This window comes from Mus pahari, chromosome 2 (assembly GCF_900095145.1).
Source record: "Mus pahari chromosome 2, PAHARI_EIJ_v1.1, whole genome shotgun sequence".
Classification (NCBI taxonomy): Eukaryota; Metazoa; Chordata; class Mammalia; order Rodentia; family Muridae; genus Mus; species Mus pahari.
The window spans coordinates 58,937,919-58,957,342 of record NC_034591.1 but is presented as its reverse complement, the minus strand read 5'-3'; the positions used below and the strand labels follow the sequence as shown (position 1 = coordinate 58,957,342).

General features: G+C 48.3%; 1 protein-coding gene across 2 annotated transcripts in view; it reads left to right on the top strand.

The window, feature by feature from the left end:
• Positions 1–3,262: 3,262 nt before the first annotated feature.
• Positions 3,263–19,424, top strand: part of Dennd2a (DENN domain containing 2A) — a 95,693-nt gene continuing 79,531 nt past the window's right edge. The window contains exon 1 of one of the 2 annotated variants that reach the window (XM_021190112.1): positions 3,263–3,516. The gene's annotated coding sequence lies outside the window, so the exon portion shown is untranslated. The remainder of the gene's footprint in view (positions 3,517–19,424) is intronic. The other variant, XM_021190113.1, reaches the window with a different exon arrangement.

The following is a 19,424-nucleotide window of genomic DNA, read 5'->3' as shown; positions in this document are numbered from 1 at the left end:
AGAGGAGGAAGAAGAAAAGAAAAGAAAAGAAAAGAAAAGAAAAGAAAAGAAAAGAAAAGAAAAGAAAAGAAAAGAAAAGAAAAGAAAAGAAGAGTCTCAAAGACCAAGCAACCTGTCCTAGAGCTAGATCTGACTATGTTCTTCAGTAGGACACAGAGGCAAGAGGGGGAAGGAAATAGCTGTTCTGAAGAGGTCCAACCCTGTGATGTATAGAGAAAGCAGAATTAAAAGTTTACAAGGAGTCAATTCTGTTCCCTTCTCTCTTGTTTACCTTTCCCTTCTTGAACCAAATCATACAGTCCGTACTTCACATCTGTGGATTCTGTATCTATGTGCTCTAAAATCTTAGACTCAGCCAATGGTTGGTGGAAAATATCCTGAGATATACATACAACTGAAAATGTGTGGTAGGGGTTCCTGGGAGATTTATGTAGCTCAGGCTGGCACTGAACTCATGACCTTCCTTGCCTCAGTCTACCGAGTGCTGGGATTAGAGATGGATACCACCATGCAAGGCATGTATAGTCTTTTCTTTCCTTGTCATCATCTCCTAAACATTAGAGTCTAAAGTCAGGCACAGTGGTACACATCTGTAGTTCTAGCACCTGGGAGGGTGAGGTGAGGGGTCAGGAGTTCAAAGTCCTTCTTAGCTACATAGAAAACTGGGGCTAAGAGATATGAGACACAGTTTCAAAAAGTTTATAATTATATAGCACGTTGGAGTAGAGAGAAGTAATTAATAATAATCTAGAGCCAGGCGTGGTGGTGCACGCCTTTAATCCCAACACTTGGGAGGCAGAGGCAGGCGAATTTCTGAGTTCGAGGCCAGCCTGGTCTACAGAGTGAGTTCCAGGACAGCCAGGGCTACACAGAGAAACCCTGTCTCGAAAAAAAAAATAATAATAATAATAATCTAGAGATGAATTAAAGAGTGTGGAAGAATTCATGTAGGATATATACAAATGCAAAACTTTTTTTTTTTTTTAAACAATGAACTTGAACATCCAAACATATTTGGTATCCGGGGAGATGGTGAAGCCACACTCCTGTGGACACAGGAAGCTGACTTTACGCTTACCTTAGCTCTCATTTTCCAACCTGGAGAAAGTTTGAGGACAGACAGGGAGAGTAAGGGACGTGTGCTTTGGAGTATCCCCAGCACAGAGCACCTGCCTTGTGTGTGTGGGGGGGGGGGAGGCATGGCAGGGTCTGGTGAAACTCACCAGGGTTTGGGTGGGACAATGAGTGGCTCTGGGTCATGGTGACAGAGCCATAGGATGACAGAACAAGGAAAGTGAGGAGACTGGGATGGGAAGGGCCCAGTAACACTCGTCAAACTCTGACCCACAGGTCCAGGCACTGATGTGGTTTCCTAAGATGAGCTAGAGTGCAGTATTCCGCGATAAAACTGTGGCCTGGGAATTGTCAAAGGGCTGAGTCCTCAGCCCCTGCTTTGCCATGTCCACCTAAGATGGGACTGGCTATCTGGAAGCCAGACAATCAAAGGCTCCTAGGCTCTTGTGTGCTTTGGGCAGGGGGAGGCAGCCAGCTGGGCTCTTGGCCCAGGTCCCATTGAACTTTGCCAGTTTGCTGCTGTGGGGTACCCTGTGGCCCTGGGAGTAATTAACCCCAGAGAAGCCAAGCCTTTGATCTTTATTTATAAAGGGAGAACTTAGAAAGATGCAAACAAAGCAATACTTTGAATGCTAACACTTAAAAAAAAAAAAGAAGGCTTACACTTGGCAAACGTCTGTTCTGAAAGTCTACAGTGCTTCATTGAACTGGGTGTGGCATGAAGAATTTAGGAAGGCCTCAAGATCTCCTGCAATGAGCAAACCCCTCAACTATGAAGGACATGCAACTTTGTTTCGCCTGGAACTTTAAGTCCCAGTTCCCTGGTGTCTGAAGTCTACTCTCATTACCATACCTCACCCCTGCACACAGACTAGAGATTGCCTGCCTCAGTCTCCTGAGTGTTGGGTTACAGACACACCTTGCCGGGCCTTCCTCTTCATACGCAGCTCTAGTTTTCTTCTGAGGATCCGCTTTGTGAAGTTGTAAGAAGTCTGGGTCTGTACCTACCCCACCCCCAACTGGCCACCCCAACCTAAGCGTTAGGCCGTTAGGCTACTCCAGAAACATAGGTCAACTCTTGAAGGTCTCGAATAGCCAGGAAGGAGACTGGCTGGCACCTACCCACAGGGCAGATAAATTGTCACTGTCAGGCCTGAGTACTTATCATCTGGTGTTCCTCTGCTTGGACCCCTTTGCCTTTAGCATAATATTCAAATTCTGCCCAGGCCACTTGAATCCCTCCAGGCCTACCCATCGATCCTTATTCCCTCTCACTTCTTAAGGGTCCCCCAATACCATGACGCGACTCCCCCACAGTCAGTCACACTCTTCCCTCTTCTCAGGCTGTCTTTTCTGTCCTGTTTCTCCACCTTCTATAACTGATTCACTGTCGCTGGCCACCAAAGCCCCAGAGAATGCCCCAGCCTGTATTGGCACCCTTGAGGTCCCCCACAGCATTTTCAAGTGGACTCCAATTTGGCAATCCTACTGTCTTAAAACCTCCTGTGTGTGTGCTTTGACTGCGCCCTGTGTAAGTGGGAACGGTGTGCAGTAGAAAGTCAGTTCTCTGATCACTTTTCCTGATCAGGGCTTGGGACCCATTCTGTAGCCTTCTGTAGGGAGGTGGGCCCCTGGATCCTTATGGCCCCGGCTCCTGAGTTGCTTGGGGGCAAATATGGACCCTTGGGTCCAAATAGCTTGCCTCATGACTATGAGTTGTTGCTTGTGGGCAAACGCCGGCCAGTGGGCCTTGAAGGCCTATCTCATGACTGTCAGTTGCTTGGGGGCAAATGTGGAGCCCAATTCTGCCTGCGGCGTCCACCCTAACTGCTCAGAAACAAAGCAAGGTCAGGGAGTGTGGCCACGGCTTTGGTGCTGTCTAAATCTGGTCCTCGGCCCCTGGCTAAGCGCATCTCAAGAATGGACCTCGGCCGGGGTAGCAGAGAATCCGTGCGGCGATCTTCAGCACAGAAAAGGTTAAGCCACCGTCTCCCCCACCCCCTGAAAGGCGAGGGGGCGAGTGAGTGCGGCAGAAGGTCCTGTTTACCGTGGCTCCCCTCGGCGGCGGGCCCTGGGAGAGTGGTTGCTGTGGCAACCGGCCGGGCGCCCGCCAGCTGCGGATTAGCTCACTGGAGCCGCGGGATGGGTCGGGAGGAGGGGGCGCGCGTCACTGCAGACGGTCGCGGCGCAGCCCAGGGCAGAGGAAGGGGCCGCGCGCGCGGGAGGCCAGAGGAGACGCAGCGCGCCTCCGAGGCCGGAGGCGGCGGGGACCGGACGGGAGCGTGCGCGGCGGGGACCCGAGGGGCTCGCGGCGGCCGGGGGAGGCCGCGCGGACAAAGGCGCGGAGGGCAGCGGGCCATGGCGCCCCAGGCCCCCGCCGCCCCTGCCCCGGGCGACCGCGAGTTGCGCCCCAGAACCCGCGGAGCCGCCGTCCGTGGAGAGGTAGGGCCGGGCGCCGGAGTGCGGGGCGAGCTCGGGGGAGACCTGGGGCGGGTACGCGCGGGGGCGACGAGGGGACTGCAGGCGCGAGCCGGGGCTCCTCGCAGGCGGCACTGGGGACGCTTCAGCGTGGCCCTGGGGACCCGCGCAGGCAGCGATCCACAGCTCTTTACCGGGTCGGGCTAACTTCAGGGCCGAAGAAACTTGCAGAAACTGGGCAGAGCCCGGCCCTGCGCTGTGCTGGAGCTCCCGGGCGGCTGTGAGTGAGTACGCGCCTGTGAGACTGAGTGTATCTGCTGGGGTGGGGGAGTCCAGACGGCTCTAGTCGGGATTTGCCGTGTTGGAAAGTGGGGTACGTTGAAGTTTACTTCTCCCATCTTACCCCCAAGGATGGAGTTGGGAGTAGATGGAGCCCAGGGTAAGTCTCTTAACCACACAGGATATAGTCTTGTGTAGGAGAGTCACTGTGATAGGGAGTCAGACCACTGAGCCAGAGGGAGCTCAGCGCCTGAAATCCTGTAGTGAGGAGCAGACAGGAAGCTAAGGAGTCCCTTCCTTTGGCACTGGATTGGAACAAGGAGGGTGCTGGGACCCTGATTTACCAGTCTGCCAAGGAAGGAGCAGGCGCTCTGATGGTTTTTAGGGTTGTGGCTTCAGCTCCCCAAAAGACAGGTAATTGTGGGGTGTGGTAATAGTGTTATAATAGGCACTTTACAGTAATTTGTTATGAAAAACTTGCACCTGCTGTGGTTACTATAGAAAAGCCTTTCTCCTTCAGTATCAAACACCTGAAGAGTTGAATAGGCTGTTTAGGGAATGGACCATAGAGAAGTGGAGATTCAGAGAGGAAGCAAACAGAAACAGACTGTCGTTGGTTTATTTGAGACAGGGTCTCAGTATGTGACCCAGGCTGGCCTCAAACTTAACAGTCCTCCCTTCTGCCTTAACTCTGTAAATTCAGGATTACTGGTAGGCAGCCAGGTTCAGTTCAGGGACTTGTTTGTTTGAGGCAGGGTCTCAGGTAGCTTAGACAGACCTTGAACTTGATTTTGAATTTTTTTTTAAATGTACTATATCTTTATGAGTTTTCCTGAATGTATGTCTGTACACTATGTTCATGCAGAGCCCATGGAGGCGCTAGTGCCTATTCTCTAGGACTGGAGTTAGTTACACACAGTTGTGGGCTGCTATGTGAGTGCTAGGAATCGAACCCAGGTCCTCTGGAAGAGCCACCCGTGTTCTTAACTGATGAGCCATCTCTCCAACCCCTGAGTCTACCTCCAAAATGCTAGAATTATGGGAGCGTGGCACAAACCTTTATGAGATGCTAGGGATCAAACCTGGGGATTCCTGCACTCTTGGTAAACTCTCTACCAACTAAGCTATGTCTCCAGCTCTGAGACTATTGTTTTAATTAAATAATAAATTAATAAAATAATTTTATTGCATTTTAATTTATTGTGTATGTGCTACTACTAGTCATGTATGTAGATCAGAAGACAATTTGTAGGAGTCAGTTCTGCCCTCCCACCATGTGCGTGGTTAGGATTGAACTTACAGGACACCAGGCCGAGCCAGCTTGCCATTCCTCAGAGACTGTAAGGTATGGTAATGAGGAAACTGGCTGAGAGCTTTGTGTCTGGATGCTCATTCTGGAAGAATGCACCTGCCGGGACTTACTTCACTCATATAAATGGGTCTGCATGCTGGTGACTGGGAACACATTGATACCAGAAGCTACCATTCCAGTCTGGCCTGGCTATTCATGCTGTATACTGTAGACCCAGGAGAATCCAGAGAGGATGCTGTGGATGCCCTGGGAGTCACTCCACCATGAAAGTGCAGGGAAGGTTATCTGGGACAGAGGAGACAGCAGATGCAAAGTCACCGAAAGGTGAGAGAGGCAGGCATGGGGGAGAACCCATGTGTCTGCAGCTCGGAGTCAGAGCCTCTACTTCCCTCCCTGCCGCCTCCCTTGTGCATGCATCTATCTGTCTACCTGTTGTCTGTCTCAGGGCAAGGTGGAATGTGGAAGGAGGAGTTCCTCTAAGTAGGAATAATGGATGGGCTTTGTGTTTTAGAAAGCTCACTCTGGCCTTGAGGCCAGTGAGACCCAGGCTTTGCAGCCCCGTTGCATGGCAGTGGTAAGGCAAGTGGGGTCTGGAGGTTGAGAAGTAGGCAAGGGTGATGGGTGTGGGCATGGGATGAGGTTACTTAAACTAAAGCCAACCCCAGAGATGTTCAGCAGGAGAGGGCAGGAGAGGGGCGACATTTTGAATGGCGTGAATGGAGCGGATTACAGCACTTGGACAATGAACTTGGCTTCCAGTTTTCTGGCAGCTTAGGAACAAACAAAAATGCACTAGATTGCATAGCTTTGGACCGGAGACAACAGAAAGCATACAAATGAACTTTCAGAACAAATTTTTTCCTGGAATTGAACTCAACTGGGAGTTCATCAGAGGAACTTCATGTAAAGAGTAGAGAGTGACAGAGGGGGAAAAATAAAGTCTTCATACGTAAACAAAATGACAAACACAGATAAGGCAGAGAGAGAGAGAGAAAGAGAGAGAGAGAGAGAGAGAGAGAGAGAGAGAGAGAGAGAGAGAGAATATGAGAATGAGAACAGTCTGGATTTGGTCAGGGTGGAGCGTCAGCTGGGGTGTAGCCTTGGGAGCAGCATTTCGGTTTCCTTCCTGATTGACGTGGCCCAGATCCTTTTGCCCTCCGACCTTGATTCTGGGTCTGAATCTAAAGCGGAGGGTAGGATTCAGCAGATCTGAACTCCTCTGCTCAAGAGAGGTCCCAACTATGGGGGTACTTTCTGTACAAGGTGAAGTTTCAGAAAGAATGAGCTGGGAAGTCCTGCACAGCATGCACAGGTTTCTTCGTGACCCTTCCCTCTGACGTCTGCACGAGGCTGACAGCCTTCAGAGTCCGTGGCCACAGCCTCGGTATCAAGCCCTGTGAGCCTCATGACAGGCCTCACATTACTGGCATTGAGGAAGTGCGCAGTTCTGCTCTCTCCATCACGTTTCTTCTCTCTCTCTTCCTTTCATTTGTTTGAAACTTTCATGTGTATGGGTGTTTGCCTGCGTGTGTGTCCACGTACCACCACGCGCATACCTGGCAGTCGTAGAGGACAGAGAAGAGGATTGGATCCCCTGAAACTGGAGTTATAGATGATTGTGAGCTGCCATGTGGGTGCTGGGAATCAAACCCGACTCCTAGAAGAGCAGATGGTACTCGTAACTGCTGAGCCATCTCCCTGGCACTCTGCACCCTGTTAAGTTTCTTTGCCTCTTTGACTATGAGACAGTGTTTCACCATGCAGACTGGCCTTACTGGTCCTTTTGCTTCAGCCTTCTGTATTAGTGATTTTTCTATCGCTTTGATAAACACCACAACCATGGCAACGAATAGAAGAAAGTTTATTTGGAGCTAATGGTTCCAGTGGGTTGGAGTCCAATGCAGCAAACCAGAGGTAGCAAGTAACACGTGGCAGTCAGCTGGAGAACCCAGCTGGGGGCTCACATCTCAAGCCACAGACAGGAAAGAGCTAACCCAAAATGGCATGAGACTTTTGAAACCTCAAAGGCCACCTTCAGAGGTGTACTTTCCACAGTAAAGCCATACTTCCTAATCCCCTCCACCAACTGGGGACTGATTATTCAAATGCCCAAGACTTACGGGCACATTTCACCTAAACCACCACAGTCCCCCGAGGGCTGAGTTACAGGTGTGTCCCACTACGCCTATCTCAAATTTCTTTCTTTCTTTCTTTCTTTCTTTCTTTCTTTCTTTCTTTCTTTCTTTCTGTCTGTCTGTCTGTCTGTCTGTCTGTCTGTCTTTTTCTTACTTTGTAGACCAGGCTGGCCTCAAACTCAGAAATCCACCTGCCTCTGCCTCTGCCTCCCAAGTGCTGGGATTAAAGGCGTGCACCACCCCGCCCGGCTCTTCAAATTTCTTAATATTTTAAACTTGTCTTACACCTTAGAATGCATATGTAAAGTGCCAGAGAGGGACATTTTTGGGGGAGGAGGGGTTGTTTTGTGGTACCAAAGTCAAATGCAGGGATTCATATGCATACGAGACAAGCACCCTACCACTAAGCTACATCCCCAGGCCTAGGGAAGGAGATTGTTTTAAAGATTAACTTATTTATTTTATGTATGTGAGAACATTAGATCCCATTACAGATGGTTGTGAGCCACCATGTGGTTGCTGGGATTTGAACTCAGGACCTCTTGAAGAGCAGTCAGCGCTTTTAACCACTGAGCTAACTCTCCAGCTATTTAAAAAAAAAAAAAAAAAAAAAAAAAGCTGGTGTTCCCATTTCATCTTTGTACCAGTTAAAGAAACAAAACACAACACAACAGTCTGTGAGAGTCCCTGAGCATCAGGCACTTTTTGTTGTTTAGTTGGTTTGGTTTCTTAGGGGTGGGGGGAGGGGGGTCTCCAGATGAGTTTAAGTTTCAAAGTCGAAGCTTTTGCCACCTCCCCAGAATGCAGATAAACCTTGGGTTCCAAAGGACCCAAGGGACATATGGGTTATATCACAGGTACCAAGTAGCCCAGGCTGACCCAGCTTGGGGCTGTGTGTCTCGCAGTCTCTGTGTAGCCCTTGATCGCTGTTTCACCTCTAAGTCTATATAAGTCTATACAGACCCTTCTGTATAGCTCTGGTGGTTACCTTGTTCAAGGCTGGGGGTCGGGGTTCCTTCCCTGGGGCTACCTTGGATACTAGTGAAATGGTCTGATGCGAAATGGCTGACAGCCACACACTTTTCGAGCTGTGAGATCTTACTGTTTCCTTAGCCGCCTCTCAGTCCACATTCTTTTTTTTTTTTTTTAAAGATTTGATTTATTTATTTTATATATATGATGAGTACATTGTAGCTGTCTTTAGACACACCAGAAGAGGACCTTGGATCCGGCTGCTGGGAACTGAACTCAGGACCTCTTGAAGAGCAGTCAGTGCTCTTCACAGAGCCACTGACTCAGTCCACATTCTTGTCCCTCTGTGGCATTAGGGACCCAGCCTTGGGCCCAGCCAGCAGCCTCAAGTGTTCATGTGTGAACCGTTTCACATCCAGAACCACTGGTCTCCTCAGGATCCGGAGGCCAGCCTAGGCTCTGTTGAAGGTCTTCTCACAGGCTGTAGCAGAGAGGCTGCTAGACCTGCCTGCACTGGAGGGACAGGAGGCAAGTGATCAGCCCAGCCCTCACCTTGGATGCTCAGAAGACAGCGCCGTGCAGAGAAGCCACAGTCAGACCCTTGCCCTGGTTTTATAAGCAGAGGCTGATTCAGGCCCAAATCAAGTCACTTTGTGCAGAACTTGGGCCCTGTATTGTCTGGGCCCTCCATGAGTTACAGTCCTTCAGAGACCTCCTTCTCTAACTGCTAGTTTGAAAAACCAAGTAATGGGGTTTTCCCCTAGCCTTGGGGCAGGGTGGGGTGAACCACCCTTGCAGCAAGCTTAGGGAAGAGGCTCCCTGCCCCCAAGCTCCAGGGCATCAAGCTGTGGGGGAGGGGTCAGGCGAAAGACCCATGACTGTGACTATGGCTATGACTGAGACAGTGACTAGCTTCTCTTTCTGGGAAGGTGGCTCTTAGTCGGATACTCGACAGACTAGTACAGGGTCGAATTCATGTCCTTCTGTGTTTTGCTTTCTTAGAATTTATGCTTTAAATTTTTCACTTTATGCCTCTGTGCTTCCATGTAAGCTAAGAGAGCTTGTGTTCACTATAAAACCTTTCAGAGCAGCAGTTTTAATCCCAACACTCTGGAGGCAGAGGCAGGGGGATCCCTATGAGTTTGGGGGCAGCCTGGTCTACAGAGTGAGTTCCGGGACAGCCAGGGCTACACAGAGAAACCCTGTCTCGAAAAACAAAGCAAAACAAAACCAGAACCTTTCAGCAACGTATAAGGAGACTGTGATGAGAACATATTCCCTATGCTCCCTCCAGCCTCAAAGGAGGTTGATGTGTTGTATAGAAAACAAATCCTTCTTCCATTTCTTTCTTTCCTGGGAATTGAACCCGAGGCCTTGCATATGGTGGGCATTCACTCTACCAGTGAGCTATGTCCTAACCTTCTTTTAGTTTAAAGATTTGTTTTATCTTTAATTACGTGCGTGTGTGTGTGTGTGTGTGTGTGTGTGTGTGTGTGTGTGTGTGTGTGTGCAGGTACCCATAGAGGCCAGAGGCATCGGATTCCTCTACAGCTGGAACTGCAGGTGGTTGTGAGCTGCCTGACGTGGATGCTGGGAATCGAACTCAGGCCCTCTGCAAGAACAGTGTATATATATATATATAGAGAGAGAGGGGGGGGTAGGAGAGAGAGGAGGAGGGGGAGGGAGGGAGGGAGAGAGAGAGAGAGAGAGAGATTGAGTGTGAGGGTACATATTGTATCCATGAGCACCACAGAGCTCATGGAAGTCAGAAGACGTTTTGGGAGATTCATTTTTTCCTTCTACCAGGTGGGTCCCTGGGATCAAACTCAGGTCACCAGGCCTGCATCAGGTGCCATTACCTGCAGAGACATCTCATCAGTACCATATCCAATTTTTTTAACACCACCCCCACTACCACCTCCCACTCCCCACCAAAGCTCCAGTCTATAATCCTGACTGGCCTGGAAATTTCCATGTAGGCCAGGCTGTCCTCAAACTGAAGGAGTCCTCCTTCCTCTGCTCTCAGTGCTGGACAGGCTTTGGTCGCCTTCCTGGGCCCCCTTTTAGCTTTCTGTTTTCAAACAGAGCATTACTAAATTGCCCAGGCTGACCTTGAACTCACTTATAGCCTGAGCAGGCCTTACCTTGGATTCACTGTCCTACCTACAGTTATAAGCCTGCATCACCAAGACTCCTAAGTCTTTTTTCCTTTGCATAAGTGTGTATGTTTTATATATATATATATATATATATATATATATATATATATATACATACATACATGTGTGTGTCAAAATGGAACATTTCTGTAACAATATCACAAATATAACAACATTTTTATGAGAATAATTCCACTTAACAGCCTTCTTTTTACAAAATTTATTTAATTTAAGTATATGGGTACACTGTCATGTCTTCAGACACACCAGAAGAGGGCATCAGACTCCATTACAGGTGGTTGTGAGCTACCACGTGGTTGCTGGGAATTGAACTCAGGACCTCTTGGAAGAGCAGCCAGTGCTCTTAACTGCTGAGCCATCTTCCCAGCCCCCAACAGCCTTCTTTTTAACAGCTGCCTGCAGTGCCTCTGTTTAAGTTAATTTGAGCAAACTATCAATTATGGTTCAATTTTAGTTACTGCAAATGATGTTGCCACAAGCCCTGGCTCTAATATTCCTGTCAGCTAAATTCTTAAAAGTGGAATTGCTGTCTCAAAGAGGGTCTCAAAGCCCAAGCACTTATTGAATAGCATTTGTGCCCAGTCGCTCCTGTGAAAATGAAGTTCTGATGGCCTTTTTAAAATTTATATATTACCTATCATCTTACTTCGCTTGTTCCTAACACCAGCTTCATGCTGAATTCATTATGAATTTTTATTTAAGTTTATATGAAATTAAAGTTTGTGGTATGGAACATTCAGAAGCAATTTGTTATTTTGAGGCTTGTTAAGTATAAAAAAGACAGCATGTTAAAGTTTCTAAGGGAAATGGGGATGAATTATTAGCTAACAAATTGTTTCAATTTTGTCTCTTGCTGTAGCTTTGATTTGAGTCAGTTCTAGATGGGTGTGGTAGCACACCCCTAGATGCTGAGGCAGGAGGATTGTGAATTCCAGGACAACCTGACCTACAAGACCCTCTGTAGAAAACAAAAACAAAACAACAACAAAAAATGTGCCATATGGTTTCTCCCTTTTCTCCCTTGTACTTGTTTATTTATTTATTATTGTGTTTATTTTCTTTTATTTCTGTAGCTATTTGGCTAGCTTCCAACTCACTATGTAGTTGAATATTATTACAGAACATTGTGCGTGCTACCTAGTCAAACGTTCTATCGACTGAGCTGCCCACTTCTCCCTCAGACTTCCTCCTTCTCAAAAGATGCAGTGAGAGTCCAAAGATACAAATCTGACTCAACGGGGGTTCTCTGCAAATCCATTCTGGGGACAGGTGACTTGTGTACAGGCCAGATTGGGTCTTTCAGGTGTGGCTCAGGAGCAGTGTCTGTCTAGCATGCCTAATAAGTTATTACCCTGCAGATAAGGGGGTGGTCACAAACTGGGGGCAGACTGAAGGTAAAATTGGGGAGCCAGGCATGCTGGCACATGCCTTTAACCCCAGTCCTTGCAAGGTGGGGAGGAGAGGCAGAGGCAGGTGGGTCTCTGTGACTTTGAGGCCAGACCAGTTTACATAGTAAATTACAGGTGAACTAGGGCTACTTAGAAGGTAGGTGGGTAAACTAGGGCTAGGTATGTGGCACAGTTGGTGGAGTACTTGCTAGCGGGTTCCCTCCGCCAGTCTCACTGCCCACCACTGCATACAACTTACCAGGCTGTAGTCAGGCGTGGTCCATGGCGCTGCACACCTCTAATCCTAGCACTCGGGAGAGGCAGAGGCAGGCAGATCTCGAGACTGGACTGGTCTATATAGTAAGTTCCAGGACAGCCCGAGCTACATAGAAAAACCCTGCCTAAAAAAAAAGACGGGGCAGGGGGAAGAAAATAAGTACTCAGGGGGCTGGCTTAGCTGCTAATAACTGGAATTGTAACCCAGTCACCTACATGGAACAGCTCACAAATGCCTAACCTCCACGTGCTCCGACACCTGCTTCTGGCCTCCATGCGTGCCCAAATACACGTGTGCACATACCCAGGTGCACACAGACCCACCCATACACAATCACACATAAACCATATCAAACTCTTTAAAAATCATCATTAAGGGGGAATATCTTTCCTTCTCCTTTTTTGAGGGACTCACTATATAGCACTTGGCTGGTCTGACACTCACTTTGTAGACCAGGCTGGCTTCAGAGTCATGGAGAACCACCTGCCTCGGCCTCCCCAGTCCTGGGGTTAAAGGAACTTGCCACCACATCCAGCTGGCTCCTGTTGCTAAGACTGGCCTCAAGGTTGTGATCCTTCTGTCTCTGCCTATAGCCTTGCTGGGACTGCTTGTGTCTGCCCCGTACTCAGCATAAGTGAAAATGAGTTTTCCACAGGAGCGCAGGCAGAACTGGGCAGTTCTGGAGGCTCTCCCTGGTGGCGTTGCTGGCAAAGGCTGAAAGCCAGAAGCACTCGTTCTTCTGACCCAGTTGGCTGAGCAGAATAATTTGGTACTATTCTTCTGTCTCCTGGACTTTTCTAGCCCTCTAGAGTTGGAACCTGGGCCCGGGGAAGGAGAGGGGGCAAGGTGGATGCCGAGTTCTGTGAGTGAACTGGTTTTTTCTGGTCTGAGTCAGAGGTGGGAACTGTGCCTGCCCCTTCCAGCTCACCATGGAACAAACCTCATCACAACAACCTTCCTTAGGTGGTTGGTTAATTTAGTGACAAGGGAGCAGACGCTCTTGTTTGGTTCCTGGACAAGTGTGAGATGGCCAGCTTGAGACCCAGGACATCCCTTACAGGGGAGGGCGACCATTCTTCATAGACTTGGTCAGAGATGGGGGCTGTAAAGACAGGACGCCACTGGCTGTCTGTTCTGGGCCTCTATACCAGAGCATTGTGTCTGACTCCCCAGGGGCGAAAGAGTTAGTTTTCTTCTTCATCCTTTAGGCTACAGGTGACATTAGTTCAGCCTTGGAATGGAGTAGGTGACTGTCTAACTAGAAAGGTTTTTTTTTTGTTTTTTGGTTTTTTTTTGGCATCCTTTGGTGGCTGTCACCCTTTCCATCTGGCCCATGTCATCATTTGTGTTCACAGCAATCAGCATTCACAAAGCTCCCAGGACATCAAAGAGGTCGCAGTGATCCCTGTTTACCTCCCAGCTGACTGAAGCCTCTAACATGATGGGAAAGTGGCGGAGAGGGGGCAGAGCTGTTCAGTGGCTCTCAAAACAACCAAGCTTAGTTCCCAGCTGCATGGGCAAGGCCAAGAGAGCCTCTTGCTCCCAAGCACAGTGCAGCCAGGATGTCTGGCCTGGACCTCAATGAGGAGACGGAGGCTGCCTCTAGCTACATACATATAAAGCATAAGGCCCGGGATGACAGTTTGTTGGAGGGAAAGAGAAAGCAGCTTTCAAGATGAGAGGAGACACTTTGCAAATGGGAGGGTACAGAGACAAGCCCCCAAGTTTCTTCCCCCGGAGTCCTGAAACTGGTTTTCGCCTCTAACCATCTATAAATACAGGGGCCAATTCCCCGTGGTCATGGCTGCTGATCCCTTTTTGGAACCCAGGTCAAGGCTAATAGGAAGTTGGCGTAGACTGATACCTTTGTGCCTCACGTCAGAGCATTGAAGTATGTCTAGTCACCTAGGACCATGTAGAATGGCCATTAAGGAGTTAACCAGAAGGCAGTTCTGATTGGCTGGTGCCCATGTCCTGACTTTCTTACGTGTATGTATGTATGAATGTTTGTATGAATGTTTGTATGTATGTATGAACGCATATATGCTGCTTCCTCGCCCTGGATGCCATGCCACACTAGTTGCCCATAGCTGTTTCTCCCCCTACTTCTTACTGTTGTGCAAATGAAGACTGCCCTGGTGTGCAAGGGGTTTTGGGAGGACAGCTTTGTGGGGCATTTTTCTCCTTCCTCCTTTATGTGGTAGATGTCAGGGATCAAGCTCAGGTCTTGGGGTCGGCAGCTCTCTTATCCACTGTGATCTCTCTCTTACCCCTCTTTTGCAATAAAGATCTTCACTGATCACCCCCCTCATTCTCAGTAGCCCTAGAGTGGGCTAGACAATAGTAGGGACATAAAAAGAAATAAAATAAATTTAATCAAATGTCATGAGTCTATTGTCCTAGCATCTTGGGAGACCGAGGCAGGAGAATCACTTGAGTTACTAGCCTGGGCAACAAAGGGAGGGCGGGAGAGATGACTCATGAGTGCTTACCACTCTCTCAGAACCAAAGTTTAGTTCCCAGCACCCACATCAAGTGGCTCCCCACCACCTCTGGTCTTTGCAGGGACCCAGACTCATGTTCAGCGTGCACGCGCGCACACACAGTTTTTTGGTGATTGTTTTTTGGTTTTCAAGACAGGGATTCTCTGTGGCCTTGGCTGTCTTGAAACACTCTAAACCATCCTGGCCTTGAATTCACAGAGCCCCACCTGCCTCTGCCTCCGCCTCCGCCTCTGGAGTACTGGGATCAAAGGCCCATGCCACCAGGTGCTGCCTATATATACAATTTAAAATAAAATCTTATGTTCATAAGATTAAAAAGTCCTATTCACATATAAGGCCTAGACACAGCAATGTCAGAAGCAGTGAGCGGAGGGTGACATAAAATCCCACGTAGCTCGCCTCTCTCACAGATAGCTCATCTATGCTCACAGCTCAGCCCGGCCCCTTCAGAGCTGTTCTTTCTCTCACTTAGTTCACTGCTCTGCCTGCTCTACACTACCCAGACCTTCGAGTGTGCACAAGAGAATGGCTCTTTCCTGCAGGCCCTCCTCATTGCCTAGGGTAGCAAACACTAGCTAGTTTTTCTGTCCTGCTTTGTAAGCGTCTTCTGTCCCAGCTTACCAGCCTTCTGTCTTCTTCTGTCTCCTCTCAGCATCCTCGCTTGCAAGTTTTCCCATTTCCAGAGAGTAGAGCCCATCCGTTATGGCTCCTTCTCTGAGGCTGACTCTTGCTTTATTGCTGAGGCTGGGCTCACATTCTGTTTCTGAGTGCTGGGATTACAGAGATTTTCCATCATGTCAGGCAGCTGTACAGTTTCTGTTGCTAATAACACAGTACCAGAGGCCGAGCAGGTTATAAAGAAAAGAGGGGTTCATTAGGTTGGTTCTGACCCAAGGTCAACAATATCTGGCAATGTCCTTTCTGTCAGAATCCTGAAACGATGAGGGACATTGTATGGTCGAGTTAGGGAGCTGGGGATACCTACCCAAGCTGGCTTTTAAATTTACAAGCTGTTTAATAAGAGGTTTTTGTTTTCCGTTTTGTGGTTCTGGGGTTTGAGCCCGTGGCCTCAAGCATGCTAAGAAGGCACTATACCACTGCGTCTCCAGGGGAAACTGGCTCATGTAGTAGATCCACTTTTTAGATAGCTTAGTGACTCAACCTGCTAATTGTGTGACTAGATGAATTCATTTATAAAGCCAGAGGCCTAATCGCCTGAGGGTTCTCTCAAGGTCTCACCATAATATCTCAGAATGGGGGCTAAACTTCAGCACAGCTTCAAAGGGCTCGGTGTTCAAATCGTGTGGCAAGTCTCATCTAAGAACATGTTAAGTTCTGCTTTCTGTGAAGGCGGCTGTGGCTCTTAACATAGCCCACTCAGTGTTACAGGTTTCCCTGCCCTCCTGTAATGGTAAATTCAGCACCTAGGCAGAGTCACTGGGATTTTTGTTTGTTTGTTTGTTTAATGTAATATCTCACATTTCCTAAGCCTGGTATGTCTTATATGCCTGTTGGTTTTTTTTGGTTTTAATTTTTTAAATAATTTACTTATTTATTTTAAGTATATGAGTACACTGTAGCTGTCTTCAGACACACCAGAAGAGGAAATCGTCAGAGTCCATTACAGATGGTGTGAGCCACCATGTGGTTGCTGGGAATTGAACTCAGGACCTCTGAAAGAGAAGTATGTGCTCTTAACTGCTGAGCCATCTCTCCAGCCCTATCTGTTTTTAAGACAGAATTTCTCTATGTAGCTCTGACTGTCCTGGAACTCCCTTTGTAGACCAGGCTGGCCTCGAACTCAGGGACCCCCACCCGTGCCTCTTCCTCCAGAGTGCTGGGATTAAAGGCTACACTACCACACTTGACTTCCAGCTTGGCTTTCTGTCTATTGTAATAGTAGTTCTTTATTGCCATCATACTGCCTGACATTATGTCTCATCTGACTAACTCAGGGCAGAGACTAATTCTTAAACTGGTGTGTTCACAGTAACAATGCTGTGTTCTACTTGGTGATTGAGTTTATTGGTCAATTTCAAATCCATTCATGCTGCCTCAGATTAACTAAATTGTAGGTGAAAGACCATTTTTCATATCTCAGAATTTAGCCAGTGAAGAAGAACGTACTCGCAGGCGTTGCGAAACTTTTTGAGTACAAAAACACCAGGCTAAGATAGTAAACAGACAGACCCGGCCGGGCCTTAGCCCACAAGATACTGAAAAATAGCTCCGGCTGGGGAGGTCAGGACAGACAGCAGGCTCAGTGACCCCTGGCGAACAGAGGCTGAGGGTCAGCATGTCCTGGGTGTCGTTGCTTCTACTGCAGAAGAAAGGGGCTCAGCTCTTGGAATAACCGAAACATTCTCGGGCCGCATTGCCACTACGGCCATTTCTTGAGAGTTTGCTGGTGGGTGGGTGAGCGTGAGGCTGGAGGATGGGTGTTATGGTGCTGGAAGTTTATCCCAGGGCACTGTTTATGCTAGGTGAGTACTCTCCATCATTGAACTACACCTCCAGCCTGGTCTGAGAGAGTATTTTAGGTTTCACAGAACTTGGGAATAATCAGCCCTCTAAGTGAGTTGAGTGCGTGGTCCTTATCAATTCAGGACCCTGCGCCATCAATACTAGTATCACTTGCCAGGATGAGGCTCGTTTTAAAAATCTCAGCAGACAGTTATTGAGCACTTCTCCCAGAATGCGCCGGAGCATCCCACAGGTGCAGCCTCACGTCATCCTTTCCAAGGTCTTGCAAACTTGCTGGTAAAACCGAGAGGTCTGGGGCATAAGGAAGAAGTTGCCAGAAGGCCTGCAGCTCTCGGGGTTTGTTGGAATCAGAGCCTGGGGTCCAGACCCATCCAGATCCTCTGCTTTCAATCCCTGCGATTAAAAGCACCCCTTCCCCAGAACCTTGGGAGCAGCCTCACTAGGCTGTGCCGGCCCTGTGGACAGCATGGAAGGTGACGTCTCCCTCTAAGATTGCTGTCTTTTGTCCACATGTGCTGGCTGTGGGCCAAGCCTGGAAACTCTCTGCTCATGGAAAGAAAGAACAGAAGCCAGCAAAAAAAAAAAAAAAAAAAAAAAAAAAAGGGTGGGAAGGAGGCTGAGGGGGAGGAAAGGAAGAGAGGGACAGGAAGGGGAGGGAGGGAGGCAACACAGCTGGAGCTGGGGTGGCTGCCAGGAAGCAAGTGAATGTGACCTCCAGGTGCACTCCACTCAAGCGGCCTGCTCAGTGGTGTGGTGTGAACACCCAGCCCTAGGAGGCACAGGCCACGGTACTCTCTGGGTTGCCACGGCCCTGGAGAGATGAGCAGGGTGGCCCTTCTTCCTCTTTGTGTAATGTGCAGTGAGGTCAGGTTAAGGCAAACATCAGGAAAGCCTGCAGAGAGAAAGAAATTTCAAATGGCTGTGTATGGCTTCCTCTGGAAGTGTAGGCGACTGTACCAGGCATGCCTCTGTACCAGGGGCATGGCTGGTGGACAGGGGGCTGACATTTGGCTGCTTTGAATGCAGTCAGTTCCGTTGAGTTGAAGGCTGTACCCCACCCCCAGATGTCTGGAATCCTGAGTCTGACCACCTGTGTTCATTCAGGCATGGGCAAAGTTCATCCCTCCAGATGTCTGTAAAGGGGGCAGTAGTAGTAGGTTTTGTGTGAAGATGGAATGAAAGCCAGATGTGGGGGTGCAGGCCTGTAACCCCAGAGAGGTGGAGTCAGGAGGACCTGGAACTTAAAGTCATCCAAGGCTACATAAAGAGTTCAAGATTGGCCTGGATCACATAGACCCCATCTCAAAAACTGAACAAGGGCCAGAAAGATGGCCACCCACTTAAACAGCTCACAGTGCATCTTACCTAGAAAACAGTAAGTGCTCAAAGGGTGTGGTGGCTCATACCTTTAACGCTAGCATTAAAGGCACAGCCAGGGGGGTCTCTGCGAGTTCCAGGCCAGCCAAGGCTACATAGTAAGACCCGTTCCTCCCTCCCCCAAATCAAAACAAAACAAAACAACAACAAAAACCAAATAGTAAGTCCTCAGTAGTTCTAGGTATCCTTTCATCATTGCAGCATTAACATGGGAAGCCTAGGTAAAAACACATAAATGATCAAACATGAGGGCTGGAGAGATTGACTGCTCTTCCAGAGGTCCTGAGTTCAATTCCCAGCACCCACACGGTGGCTTACGACCGTCTGTAACAGGATCAGATGTACGCTTCCTTAGTACAACTCAGAAAGTCCAAATGCTTATTTTTATTTTCTACAAAAATATAAGGAAGAACATTCAGTCGGAACTCTTTCTTTAGGTAAAGGGCATATTTTTATTTTATTTTGAAATAGAGTCACAGTATAGCCCAGGCTAGGAGTTTGAGCGACATAATGTTTGAGGTTGGCTTTGAAGTACTGAGATTACAAATGTGTGCAATTAACCCTGCTTTTTGTTTTGTTTTGTTTTTTCGAGACAGGGTTTCTCTGTATAGCACTGACTGTCCTGGAACTCACTCTGTAGACCAGGCTGGCCTGCTTATTTTTTTTTATTACTTATTTATCTATCTATTTATTTATTTTGCTACTGAAAAAGTATCATACTTCATATGTATACATTCTGTTGCTTAGCTATACTTCCAACTTATAGGTGTGTATGTTTCCTTAAAGATGTAGTGACTGAACCTGGGCCTTCTATGTTGCCCAGGCTGGTTTTTAGCTTTGCATCTAGGCTGTCGAGATGGCTCAGTGGGTAAGTGCACTCACTGACTGCTCTTCCGAATGTCCTGAGTTCAAGTCCCAGCACCCATATGATGGCTCACAACCATCCATAATGAGATCTGATGCCCTCTTCTGGTGTGTTTGAAGACAGCTGCAGTGTACTTAGACATAATAATAAATAAATCTT